We start from the raw sequence: 14,076 nt of genomic DNA, 5'->3' as shown, positions 1-14,076 counted from the left end.
ATCCATCTGTTTAATGTTTCAGATGCATTTATTTCAAAAATATATTAAATATAGACTGTGCATTTCCTGATTTTAAAATTTGCAGCATCCCATTTTCTGTTTCAATAGCTTCCTTTTTTCCCTACTGTAACAATTACCATAAAGACAAGAAGACAGGGTAATATTGTTATGGTATGCTCTTAATTCAATCTTTTACTGGAACCATTAGATATCACCCATAATATCAGAAGTTCTAATTCCAGAAGTTATTTTCAATCTATTTGAGTGCCAAGCAGTTCTCTTGATCTAGTATTGCAGCTGTATTTTGTATTAGTTTCAGCAGAATTTAGCATGTATGTCATAAAATATTGTTTGAAAAATTTCATGTCTATTTACATAACTCCTTTTTGTTGAATGCACAACAATATGGATAACCACCTGTCTATGGACAAATACTTGTTTTCCAAATTTGAGAGCATAGACCATTTCAAGATTTGCATGTGTTTGATTAAACATATTCATTGGTATTCAGTCAATTACTCAAGACACGTTTATCTGGAATACTTCAGAGCACATTTGAATTATGTATTAATGTCTTTCAGTTGTTAATCATATGCTATTTCATGAAGTGGTTAATGGGAAGCAAAAAAAAAACCAAAAAAACTGGCCAACTAATAAGATGCCAGTCTTGCAGTATTTCTTAATTGTTATATTTCAATATTCACTTATTTTATATATATATATATATATATATATTAATAGAGAGAGAGATCATTGTGGAAGGTTTTTCACCTCTTCTCCATAAATATACCCCTACCCGTCTCTCACATAACTACATACCACAAAGAGAGATAGGGAGAGAAATAGAAAGAGAGAGATGTTATGAAATATATTGTTTATAATTGAGAATTGCTGAAATTTTATAAACTCTTAAAGTTAGGTTGTAGCCTGGATTTGAGAAGTCCATGTGGCAGTGCTAAGCTTACTATTTTAAAAACATGAGACTTTACACAGTGTGTAGGAAAAAATGGAAATAAAGGTAATGTATGTTTTTCACAAAAATATTGAAAGTTCTTCATATTGATAAGTTTATGGGATGAGATGAAACTTTTGGAGAAGTGAATATATATGGCTAGGGAGTTAGAATCATATGCAAACCCTACGGTAGACCTTATAAAACCCATAACCATGTATCAAATCACAATATAAAGAAAATTTCTCAGGATTATATGCCTCATTTTTCTGTTCACACATATTTGACTGCTTATTCCTCAAATGAAGGAGATCCTATGGGTTATTTTAGGATTCAATGACTGTTGAGAATATGGCTGTGGATTTTACCCCAGAAGAATGGGCATTGCTGGATGATTCTCAGAAGCAACTCTACAGAGATGTGATGGTGGAGACCTTCACAAACTTAGCTATAGTTGCTAAGAAAAGCTTCATTATTCCAAATTAATTCCTTATTTACCAAATATACCCAGTTGTTTTCCAGTCAATTGGCAAAGGGATAGGAGGAATACCTTGTTAAATATGACAATTCAGTTAATTTTCTCTCTGGGACAGTTATATTGTAGGTTTCCCATTATCACAAATTTTTACCTATTACAGTCTACCCAACAAGTATTTCAATTACTACCAGTATTACCCCCTGGTGAACAGGTATCTGTGGAACTTTAAAACTCAGTTCCGGGATATAAACTGACAAACATGAATCATAATGGAGTGTTATCTAATATAGCGCCAGAAGAAGAGTCTCGATGATTAAAAGATATTCAAAGCCTCATCTTTCTCCTGCTAAGCTGGGTTGATATCAAACTGCTGATGTTGCAGTCCGCGGCACAATGTGTACCATCTATGTCACAGGGCCTTACTGTGTTAACTAAACATTTCAGGGAAAAGGTTGTTTTGCAAATAATTCATGCCTGCAAATAATTCAGAGATCTTGATAATCAAAGTATTTAATCAGTGTCAGGAAAATGTTCACTAGACTTTCTATTCTTTTTTATTCAACAAATCAATTTATTTAGTGCCAATTTATTTCACACACCCTATACTATTTCTGACATGTATAAGACAATATTATGCTGTGAGTGCAATGATGGAACACTCTAAATACATTTTCCACTTTTGAAAGCCCCTTTGTTCTTTTAGCTGATGGAGGGCAAATGGGAAAAGAGGCCAGGTTTTGTGCATTCATATTGCAAGAAAAAGACCCACACCTGTTCAGACCTGGTAAGATTGTTCTCCTGTCTCCTGTGGACAAATTTTCTCTCTTTCTCTTTCTCTCTCTCTCTCTCTCTCTCTCTCTCTCTCTCTCTCTCTCTCTCTCTCTCTCTCTCTCTCTCTCTCTCTCTCACACACACACACACACACACACACACACACACACACACACGCACATCCTCTTGGACTGTTACTTGGATATGAGCCCCATACTTCACAACTTGCTTATGATGAGATTTTGGAGTTTCATGAAAGACTCTCCAAAAGACGACAGGAGATGGTCAAGATCATAGTCGACCTTGAAGGTGGATCTTTCATCTAAAATAATTAAAGCTGCGAACACGGCCGAATGTGCGGTGATTCCCTTGATGTGGTAAGTCACGCCATTGTCAGGGCTGGTGTACTCGAAGAAGTGAGCGAGATGTCGACTTCAGTGAAGGTCACGTAAGCCTGGTGGTAGACACAGGGGTGCAGGAAATAGGCCAGAGGCACCGGGAACACATCCTTCACTTCATCAGGGTCCGGCTGGGCCTGGAAGTCTTCACCTATGATTCCCACCACTGGGAAGAGCAGCATGTTTTCATTAACAACGGTCCACACCAGGCAGCTGACCGCCTCCACTTGATGAGGACGCAGCCCCACTTCCTCCTCCGCCTCCCGCAGAGCGGTGGCAGTGTTATCTACATTGGCTGGCTCCTGCTTTCCTCCTGGGAAACAAGCTTCTCCAGGGGAACTTCTCAGCTTCTCTGACCGGAGGGTGAGTAGCAGATGGAATTTTCCATCTTTCACCAACAGAGGGATAACTTTGGAGCATTTGTTCGGCAGCAGGTGAGGATATTTGTTGTCGATGTCAAACTTCCGTAAGCGGGACTTGGCCTCATCTATCAAGCGGGCTCTGACTGGCTCCGGGGGAGGATAGGCTGGAGACATGAGTCCCCACCAAGTTGGCTTCCTGACTGAAGTCGCCCTCCGCTAGACTTTCTTTTTATCTGTCTTGGGCACAATGTTGGTAAGACCTATTTTGTTCTCTCAGAGTAGTAAGAGAAATGCCGCGGGAGAGTGCAGAACAGTCATCCAGGCCCACTGTGTCAAGAAAGCATTGCACATATTCCACTGTTATGGAAGAAACTGCATTTGATACATTCGTAAGAAAAAGCCTCATTTAACTAGGAAGACAATTCTGCATGCCTGCCCTTGATTATTTGTTACTTGTAGGGTTAATAAACCTATGTTCATGAAGGAATAAAGAAAAAGAAAACCCATCAAATTATTAATCTTATATCTGCCTTGTGTCCACTTCTTTTTAAATTTGATTTTCGTATTACAAGTTATGGTACATGTGATACTGTTCCTTTTAATCTTAAGGTTGAATTTACTTGCCAATTGCTTTTGGAACATTGCCAACATTTTGAAAGAACCAAACGTGACAAAGTATTTCTGGTTCCACAGTTACCTGTTGCCTTTGTTTAATGCTTTTCTTTTCTTTTCTTTTCTTTTGACGCTGTGAACTTCACCTCATTTCTGCTTCTTAAATGTACATGATTAGGAGAGGCATGATGGCAGACCAGGTGAGCCACACACTCTGAGGGCTCATTTGAAAAAGGTGGGTTTGTTTTCCAGGTAGCTGAGTGGAAAGAGTCTGGTGAGTGAAAGATCCCCCTGGTACAGAAGTGTACCCCCAACCCATGTATTTGTTCTGAGCCAGGGCCTCGGTGAGCCAGGATTCCATTCTTGGGACATCTCAGGTCATCAGGCCTCCTCCACCGTGGCAGAGACCAGCTGTAGCCTCACTCCACCCCCAGACCTGGACTCCACACCTAGAGTAGCTTGGCTGCTCTGCTGAGACACGCAGCTGTGGCGGGAACCCCTATAGCAGCTGCCTACTCATGGAACCCCACTAGGAGAGAAGTTTGCCTTACCCACAGTTTCCCTCTCTCCATGTGGCAGCGATCTGCCCTTGAGCTGGGGTCCCTCCCTCCATTCACCCAGGGCCCTTAAGTCACCTGCATTCTTCCAATGGCTGCCTGGTCGACCTCCGCAGTGGATGATTCACCCCATTACTGCCTCAAACCTCTCCACCAGCACCCCATTTGCCCTTCCATCAGCCTAACAGTCTCTCTACTCCCTGCTTGGGAAGCACTTCCCGCAGGTATGAGCCCACAGCTGGAGGCAATCTCACTTCTGCCTACTGCACTGCTTTTCCAGGGGAGCCACTGCAGGCTGCCTCCCAGCACTGAAGAGCCTTGTGCCTGTGTCCTGGAACGCTAAGCCTGCCTCACCTCAGCGCATTCCTCCCAGTACAGTGGGCTGCCACCATAGCCCGGACCCTGTGCCAGAGCCAGCCCTTTCTGCCCTGGTGCACCATGGGGTATCCAACACCAACCGCTGGGAGTGCTAAACCTGCCCACCAAGGCGTGTTCCTCTGAGCCGGGACCCTACACTGTTCATAGTGCCGGCCAAACAGTGACTGTTCCTGCCTATTAGGAAGGGTAGCTACATGACTTTGTGTTCCCAGCAGAGCAGACTTTGTTCACCCCTGTGCACTGTGGGGTTTTACAGTGCCAGCAGCTGGGAACTCTGAGCCTGCCTGCTGCGGCGCTCTCCTCCCAGTGTGGAGGGCGGGCGCCATTGCCCTCTGTGTCCTGTTGGAGCCACTGCTGTCCTTTCCAACTAGCCCCACATTGCTGTGGAGCCTGTGCTGTTCACAGTGCCTGCAGATCAAAAGACCACTGTTCCCTCCTCCTATGGAGCCTAGGACAAGGCTTTGGGGTCCCCACAAGAGACATCTGTCCACTCTCAGCATTGGGGTGCCCTGTGCGGTCGCCAGTGCCAGCTTTTAAGCCTGCCCCCCCCCAGCCCTTGTAGCCAGCATAGGAGGCAGGTGTTCCAGCTGGAATCTCCCTCAGCACCCTGTGTGACCCCAGCCCTTTCATGCCTTCATAGGAGGCGGGTATTGCGGCCAGCAATTCTCTCAGAAGGGGCAGAGTAGGAATGAGGACCCAAAGCAGTAAGTCACATCTTCAATGGAAAGACACCTGCTGAAGACTGAATAGAGACTCTGGATTTAAACGTAGGCCTGCACTTCCTACAGGCAACAGGGCCTCAGCATTGGGAGAATGACCATGGACACTTTTAAATGCCCTTTACCCAAGTGACGCTGGTACATCTGAAATGCCAGCATGCCCAAATTCAGTCTCTCCATTTATGCTCTGGACAAAGCACTCTAATTGCTGTTTACTCAAACTCACAGATTGAGCTTTATGGAAAATTGTTCATATTATTGACAATTAAGAAGTAGCAACTCAAAACAAGCATTTTAAAGCTAATTTCCAACAGTGGTTCCCTTTTCATTTCTCTTTTTCATATCCTAGGTCTCAAAAATGGTCCAGAGTTAGAGTTGGTCTCACTCAATCATTTTCTGCTTGGTTATAAACACTGTATTATATCACAACTAACCAAATTTAAGCCAAATTGACCTGGACTTCTCTGAGACAGATGCTTTTGAGGGGAATAAGTAACTGCTATGACAGAAAGAGCCGTATATTTTATCAATATCCAGATATTTAGACACAGTCATATTTGTGTGTGTCATTCAGACATTGCGGGATTGGTTCTTTTTTCACCCATAGGCTGAAATGGCATCACTTGATACTGGTCTTTCCAACAAAGTGCCATCTTATGCCATCTGCTGCTGGGGGATGTCTGGCCACCTTGAATCCCAGACTATGTGTATCTGCCGACTAGTCCAGGTCACCTTCATCTCTAAATATGATGATCATGACTGTGTCAGATAAGTTCATGACAGAGATCATGAAATCAGAAGTGTAAATCTAGTGACAGGATGCCTCTGAATTGAATGTTCTTATTAAGCATGCTACAAATACTCTATTTTCCTCAATTACATTTACTTTATTTATTTTAATCATTTTATTGGAGGCTAATACAACTCTTATAGCAATCCATACATCCATCCATTTTGTCGATCACATTTGTACATTTGTTGCCATTATCAGTCTCCAAACATTTGCTTTTTGTTTGAGTCCTTGGTATCAGCTCCTCATTTTATTACCCCCCTTTCTCATGAACCCTTAATAATTTATAAATTATAATTATTCAGTCATATCTCATACTCTCCGATGTCTCCCGTCACCTACTTTAGTGTTGTCAGTCACCAGGAAGAAGGTGATACGTAGATCCTTGTAATCCTTTCTATCCCACCTTCCCTCTACCCTCCCAGTATTGCCACTCTCAACACTGGTCCTGAAGGGATCATCTGTCCTGGATTCCCTGTGTTTCTAATTCCTATCTGTACCAGTGTATATCTTCTGGTCTAGCCAGATTTGTAAGGTAGAATTGGAATCATGATAGTAGGGGTGGGGGAGTAGGGGAAGGAAGCATTTAGGAACTAGAGAAATGTTGTATGTTTCATCGTTACTACACTGCACCCTGAATGGCTCATCTCCTCCCTGCGACCCTTCCATATGGGGATGTTCAATTGCCTACAGATAGGTTTTGGGTCTCCACCCTGCCCTCACCCTCATTCATAATGATATGATTTTTTTGTTCTGATGATGCCTGATAACGGATCCCTTCGACACCTAGTGATAACACAGACTTGTGTGCTTCTTGCATGTGGGCTTTGTTGCTTCTGAGCTAGATGGCAGCTTGTTTATTTTCAAGCCTTTAAGAGCCTAGATGCTGTATCTTGTGATCGATGAGCACCGTCATCTTTCTTCACCACTTTTGCTTATGCACCCATTTGTCTTCAGTGATCATACTGGGAATGTAACACCCAGTGGTATGATTTTTTGTTATTTGATGTTTGATACCTGATCCCTTCGGCGCTTCGTGATCACACAGGCTGGGGTGCTTCTTATATGTGGGCTTTGTTGCTTCTGATCTTGATGGCTGATTGTTTACCTCCAAGTCTTTAAGACCCTGGATGCTATATCTTTTGATAGCTGTGCTCCATCAGCTTTCTTTACCACATTTGCTATTCACCTGCTTTGTCTTCAGTGATCATGTCAGGAAGGTGACCATCACGGAATGCCAGTTTAACAGAACATAGTATTCTTGCATTGAGGAAGTACTTGAGTATAGGCCCCAATGTCCATCTGCTACCTTAATACTAAACCTATAAATATATGCACATAGATGTATTTCCCTGTATATATATATATATATATATATATATATATATATATATATATATATATATATATATATATATATATATATATGCCTTTATTTAGATCTCTAGAACTTTCCTTTGCCTCCTAGCTCTTTCCTCTATTTTCTTTGACTTTCCTCCTGTCCCACTATCATGCTCACCCTTCATTTGGGTTTCAGTAATTCCTCTCAGCCACATTACCCTTAATCATGCCTTTCCAGGCCTCTGACACCCTCTTCACCACCAATTTGGACCACTTTGTTGTTCCCTTTGCCCTGGATTTGTTAACCCCACTAACTTTCCCCCTACCTCCCCATCTTCCATGTCCCCCCGGAACTGTCAGTCCCATTGTTTTCTCCACCAGATTGTTCATCCTGCCTATCTTATTTAGACAGAGGTGTGGAGATAATAACATGCACAAAAACAAGACAAAGCAAAACAAAGCAACAAAAGAACAAATAACAACAATAAAATATCCAATGACAAAACAACAACAAAGGAAAGCCTGTGGTTAGTTCAAAGACTGTTTGTTGGCCTTTAGGAGTGTTTTCTGGTCAAGTCTGCGGGGGTGCCAAGCCCTGGCCCCAAAGTCTGTTTTTGGTATTCCCTGGGCACTTAGTTGCTCTGTTCCTTTTGCTGTTCTGTTGCACACCCTTAGTGTTTTGCCTCCGTTTGTTGGGGGACCAGATTGGGTGAAATTCCCACACTGTGTCTCCAGTGTTGTCTCCTGTAGGGCTATGAGTCTGTGCGGGATGTCGTGTCTCAGAGTGGGGCCAGATATGGTCTTCTCTGTGGATTGGCTGCTCTGAGCGGGAATATTGTCCTCCAGTCCTGGTGGGCCAGGATGTGGTCCACTATCTCTCTTCCTCCCCCTTCATTTGCTCCTATGTTCTCTACTCAGACATGTCCTTCTTGAGCTGCAGCTTCAGGGCTGTCCACTGAAATAAATTCCTCTGGGGGCTACAAATATTTTAATAAGCTGAAAAGTTCTCCCTGGACTATGGAAATCAACACCTTGAGCTTTACACTCAATGGCATGGATTTCTTTCCCCCTGCTCAAGCCACAGGGTAATATTTGGTCAGTCATTTAATCCAGTTGCTCTTAGTACTTTCCAATTTGGAATTTGTAGAGTAATATGGGCCCAATGAACAGGCACATATTTATTCCACTTTTCTACTATTGTAGAGAAATAATGCATAATTCTTTACAGCTTAAAATTATACCTACTTGGTTATTTCATGACTCTGATTAAGACATTATGTGAAGAAGACAGTCTCATCTCTGTCCACATGCAGTGTCTCCATGAGAATCTAATGGGTGAGTGAAGATGGTACTCTCATACGTTCACCTCTCTTGCTACTCGAGGCAGTAGCATGAGAGCTAAATGATAGCTAAAGCCAAAATCTTGTTCCAGCACACCTGGATCACTGCTTTTTCTCCTGAGTTTCCTCCCAATGTAGCTGCTGTGTGCCTCGAGAAAGCCAAGGAACAAATGAAAGTTAGTTAAAAAAATTTTTTTAAAAACAATTTATTGGGCCTCATACAATTCTTATCACAGTTCATACATATACATACATCAATTGTATAAAGCACATCCATACATTCCCTGCCCCAATCATTCTCAAGGCATTTGCTCTCCACTTAAGCCCTTTGCATCAGGTCGTCTTTTTTTTCCCCTCCCTCCCCTTTCCCCCCTCCCTCATGTGCCCTCGGTAATTTATACATCGTTATTTTGTCATATCTTGCCCTATCCGGAGTCTCCCTTCCCCCCTTCTCTGCTGTCCCTCTCCCAGGGAAGAGGTCACATGTGGATCCTTGTAATCAGTTCCCCCTTTCCAACCCACTCACCCTCCACTCTCCCAGCATCGTCCCTCACACCCTTGGTGCTGAAGGTATCATTCACCCTGGATTCCCTGTACCTCCAGCCCTCATATGTACCAGTGTACAGCCTCTGTCCTATCCAGCCCTGCAAGGTAGAATTCGGATGATGGTAGTTGGGGGGAGGAAGCATCCAGGATCTGGGGGAAAGCTGTGTTCTTTCATCGATACTACCTCACACCCTAATTAACCCATCTCTTCTCCTAAACCCCTCTATGAGGGGATCTCCTTTGGCAGACACTTGGGCATTGGGACTCCACTCTGCACTTCCCCCTTCATTTAATATGGTATATATATATATATATATATATACATATCCATATACATATACACATATATACACATACGTACACACACTTATATCTTTTTTTTTTTTGCATGATGCCTTATACCTGGTCCCTTGGCACCTTGTGATCGCACTGGCCGGTGTGCTTCTTCCATGTGGGCTTATTTGCTTCTGAGCTAGATGGCCGCTTGTTCACCTTCAAGCCTTTAAGACCCCAGACACTATCTCTTTTGATAGCCGGGCACCATCAGCTTTCTTCACCACATTTGCTTATGCACCCATTTGTCTTTAGTGATCCTATCATGGAGGTGTGCAGTCAATGATACGATTTTTTGTTCTTTGATTCCTGGTAACTGATCCCTTTGGGACCACTCAATCACACAGGCTGGTGTGTTCTTCCATGTGGACTTTGTTGCTTCTGAGCTAGATGGCCGCTTGTTTATCTTCAAGCCTTTAAGACCCCAGTCACTATCTCTTTTGATAGCCGGGCACCATCAGCTTTCTTCACCACATTTACTTGTTCACCCACTTTGGCTCCAGCCGTTGTGTCGGGAGAGTGAGCATCATAGAGTTCCAATTTAATAAAAGCAGGTATTCATGCATTGAGGGAGTGTTTGAGTAGAGGCCCAAGGTCGTTCCGCCACCTTAATACTTGACCTATAAATATAGACACATAGATCTATTTCCCCATCCTCCTATATATATTTGTATGTACATGTCTTTGTCTAGACCTCCATGAATGCCCTATGATTCCTAGCTCTTTCCTCTATCTCCCTTGTCTTTCCTCCTGCCCTACTACCATGCTTCGTCGCCACCTGGGCTAGAGTATACCTCTTCTCTAAGCAACCTTACCCTTGATCATTTCCCACCAGGCCTGCCACTCCCCCTTCTCTACCATTTGGGGTCCCATGTTTTTCCCTTGTCCCTGGGTTTGTTAACACCACTTCCTTACCCCCCCTACCCCCCCACCCCAAGTCTCCCCAGAACTGTCGGTCCCGTTGTTTTTCCTCCACATAGTTCATCCAGCCTGTCCTATTCAGACAGACCTGTGGAGACACTAACATGCATGAAAACAAGACAGAGGAAAACAAAGCAACAGTATACAACCAGACAACAAAACAAAAACAAACCGCTGACAAAGAACAGAACAAAACAGTTCACAAGAGAAAAGCCTGTAGTTAGTTCAGGGATCGTTTGCTGGCCCTTAGGAGCATTTTCCAGTCCAGTCTGTTAGGGCACCACGCCCTAGCCCCAAAGTCCACTTTCAGCATTCCTTGGGGACCTTGCCACTCCATTCCCTTGCTGTTCCGCTGCACTCCCCCAGTGATTTGCCTCGGTGTGGTGGGATCAGGTCAGGCGCAATTCCCACACTGTGTCTCCTGTGCTGTCCCCTGTATCGCCCTTAGTCACTGATTGGCATCATTTCCCATAGTGGGGCCAGCCATGTTGTTCTCTCTGTGGACTGGCTGCTCTACTCAGGAACATCATCATCACGGCCTGGTGGGCCAGGCTGTGCTCCACTCTCTCCTCCTGCCCCTTCATCTTCTCCCATGTGCTGTAATCAGATATGTTCATCTCCCGGGGCTGCAGAGTCAATGTCGTCCTTTGGAACAAATTCTTTTCGGGGGAGGGGCAGGAATCCACTTAATTTATGGTGCTGGGGCCAGCCTCCCAGACCTCTCCACTGGTTCCCTACTCCACGCCGGGATATTGCATTGACACCTTGCGACACAGGTTGAAGTCTGGTCCCACTTTCCCTGTGGCGATATAAACAATACCCTCCCCTTGGGTGGATTAATTCCCCATGACCCCACTACCCTTTTCTTCCTTGTATTCATCCTTTTGTTTTCCTTTCCCCACCTCCTCCACCATTGTCTACCATGTACATCCCTGGTTTTGTTATGGTCTCTTCCATACTACACAGTCTTCACCCCTAAAATGTTTGTATACAGTAGCTTTTTTCCCTATGCCACTTTTGCTTTTTTTAAAATTTTTTAATTCTTACCTCAGCGGGCTCATGTTGTACTTGTCCTTTTGTGCCTGACTTACCTCGCTTAGCATGATTTCCTCCAGTTCTTCCCATGCCGCTATGTGCCTCATAAGTTCATCACTGCTTTTTAGTGATGCGTAGTACTCCATTGTATGTATATACCACAGTTTTTTAATCCAATCGTCAGTTGATGGAAATTTGGGTTGCTTCCAACTCCTTGCAATTGTGAACTGTGCCGCAATGAACATTGGAGCACAGATGTCTGGTCTTGGTTTGTTTCTTGCCTCTTCTGGGTATATGCCCAGTAGGGGGATTGCTGGGTCATATGGTAACTCTATTTCCATCTGTTTTAGGTATCGCCAGATTGATTTCCATAGTGGCTGTACGTACTTACAGTCCCACCAGCAGTGGATGAGAGTTCCTGTCTCCCCACAGCCCCTCCAACACTTGTTGCTTTCTGATTTTTTGAATTGGGCTACCTTTGAGGGTGTCAGGTGGTACCTCATTGTTGTTTTAATTTGCATTTCTCTTATGGCTAAAGATCGGGAACATTTTCTCATATGTTTGTTGGCCATTCGGATTTCTGCGCCTGTGAAACTTCTGTTCAAGTCCTTTGCCCACCTTTCAAGTGGGTTATTGGTTTTTTTCTTTTTGGAAGCTAGCAGAGTATTGTAGATTTTCATAATAAGGCCTTTGTCTGATGTGTCATTGCTGAAGATGTTTTCCCAGTCTGTGGACTCTCTTATTACTCTCTTGGTGAATTCTTTAGATGTACACAAGTGTTTTATCTTCAGTATATCCCATTTGTCAATTTGTACCTCCTCTGTGTTTGTGTCCTTCCCTATTTCTGATAGCCTGTGTATTCCCTGCACCAAAGTTCTCAATTGGTCCCAATTCCCTCATTGATGGCCCTAGTAGTTTGGGGTTTAACTTCAAGGTCTGTGATCCACCTTGAGTTTATTCTTGTGCATGGAGTGAGATAAGGGTCTTGCTTCATTTTTCTGCATGTGGATATCCATTTTTTCCAGCACCACTTGTTAAAGAGGGCATCTGCTTCCCATTTGAAATTTTTGGGGCCCTTGTCAAAGATCAGCTGTATGTATGCTGATGCTTTTATATCTGGGTTTTCAGTTCTTTTCCATTGGTCTGAGTATCTGTCATTGTACCAATACCATGCCGTTTTGAGAACTGTGGCTGCATAGTATGTGCCAAAGTCAGGTAAAGCAAGCGCTCCCCCGGAGTCCTTCTTCTTGAGGAGTTCTCTGCTAATTCTGGGCTTCTTCCCTCTCCATATGAAGTTGGTAATAAGTTTTTCCATTTCTTTGAAGAAAGATGATGGTAATTGTATCGGGATAGCATTAAACTTATATAGTGCCTTTGGCAGAACTGACATCTTAACTATATTAAATCTCCCAATCCAAGAGCATGGAATATTCTTCCATTTGTTGAGGTCACTCTTGGTTTCTTGTAATAGTGTTCTATAGTTTTCCCTATATAGATCTTTTGTTTTTTCAGTCAGGTGTATCCCTAGATATTTCAGTTTGTGTTTGGCTATTGTGAAGGGTACCACCTTTTTGATCTCTTCTTCTGTGGTCTTATCTCATGTGTATAACAGTCCAATGGACTTCTGTTTGTTGATCTTGTATCCTGCCACTCTGCCAAACTCCTCTATTGCTTCCAGTACTCCCCTTTGTGAAACTTTTCGGATTTTCCATATATAAAATCATATCATCTTCAAATAACGATAGTTTCAACTCTTCCTTCCCCAGACGAATACCTTTGATGTCACTTCTTTGCCTTATGCTGTTAGCTAAAACCTCCAGCACGATATTAAATAGGAGTGGAGACAAGGGGCATCCTTGTCGGTTCCCTTTTTCAGTGGGATTGTGTTAGTCTTTTCTCCATTGACTACCACTTTGGCTGCTGGTTTTTCATATATAGCTTGTATTGTCTTGAGGAACTTTCCTTCCATTCCTATCTTCGCTAGTGTCTTAAACAGGAATTGGTGTTGGATGTTGTCGAATGCTTTTTTCTGCGTCTATTGATATTATCATGTGATTCTTATACTTTTTCATGTCAATGTGACGAATAATACTAATGGTCTTTCGTATGTTGAACCATCCCTGCATCCCTGGTATGAATCCCACTTGGTCATGGTGAATTATTTGTTTTATATACTTTTGCATTCTGTTGGCTAGTATTTTGTTAAGGAATTTTGCATCAATGTTCATTAGGGATATCGGTCTGTAGTTCTCGATTCTTGTGGGATCCTTGCCCGGTGTGGGTATCAGAGTTATATTAGCTTCATAGAAGGAGTTTGGGAGTTTGCCATCTTTTTCTATGTTCTGGAAAAGTTTGTGTAGGATTGGTATTAGTTCTTCCCTGAATGCTTGATAGAATTCTCTAGTGTATCCATCTGGTCCAGGGGATTTTTTTGTTGGTAATCCCTTGATAACCTTTTTTATTTCTTCTATGGCTATGGGTCTGTTGAGATTCTTAATGTCCACCGAGGATAGTCTAGGGAGGGATTGTTTTTCCAGGAATTT

General features: G+C 43.1%; 1 pseudogene; it reads right to left on the bottom strand.

Annotated features, from left to right (window-relative positions):
* Positions 1-2,419: 2,419 nt before the first annotated feature.
* Positions 2,420-3,168, bottom strand: LOC142430229 (peroxisomal coenzyme A diphosphatase NUDT7 pseudogene; annotated as a pseudogene).
* Positions 3,169-14,076: the final 10,908 nt, after the last annotated feature.

Source organism: Tenrec ecaudatus, chromosome 17, assembly GCF_050624435.1.
Source record: "Tenrec ecaudatus isolate mTenEca1 chromosome 17, mTenEca1.hap1, whole genome shotgun sequence".
Classification (NCBI taxonomy): Eukaryota; Metazoa; Chordata; class Mammalia; order Afrosoricida; family Tenrecidae; genus Tenrec; species Tenrec ecaudatus.
Note: the sequence above shows the minus strand (reverse complement) of the source record. Positions and strands in the feature narration are given on the sequence as shown.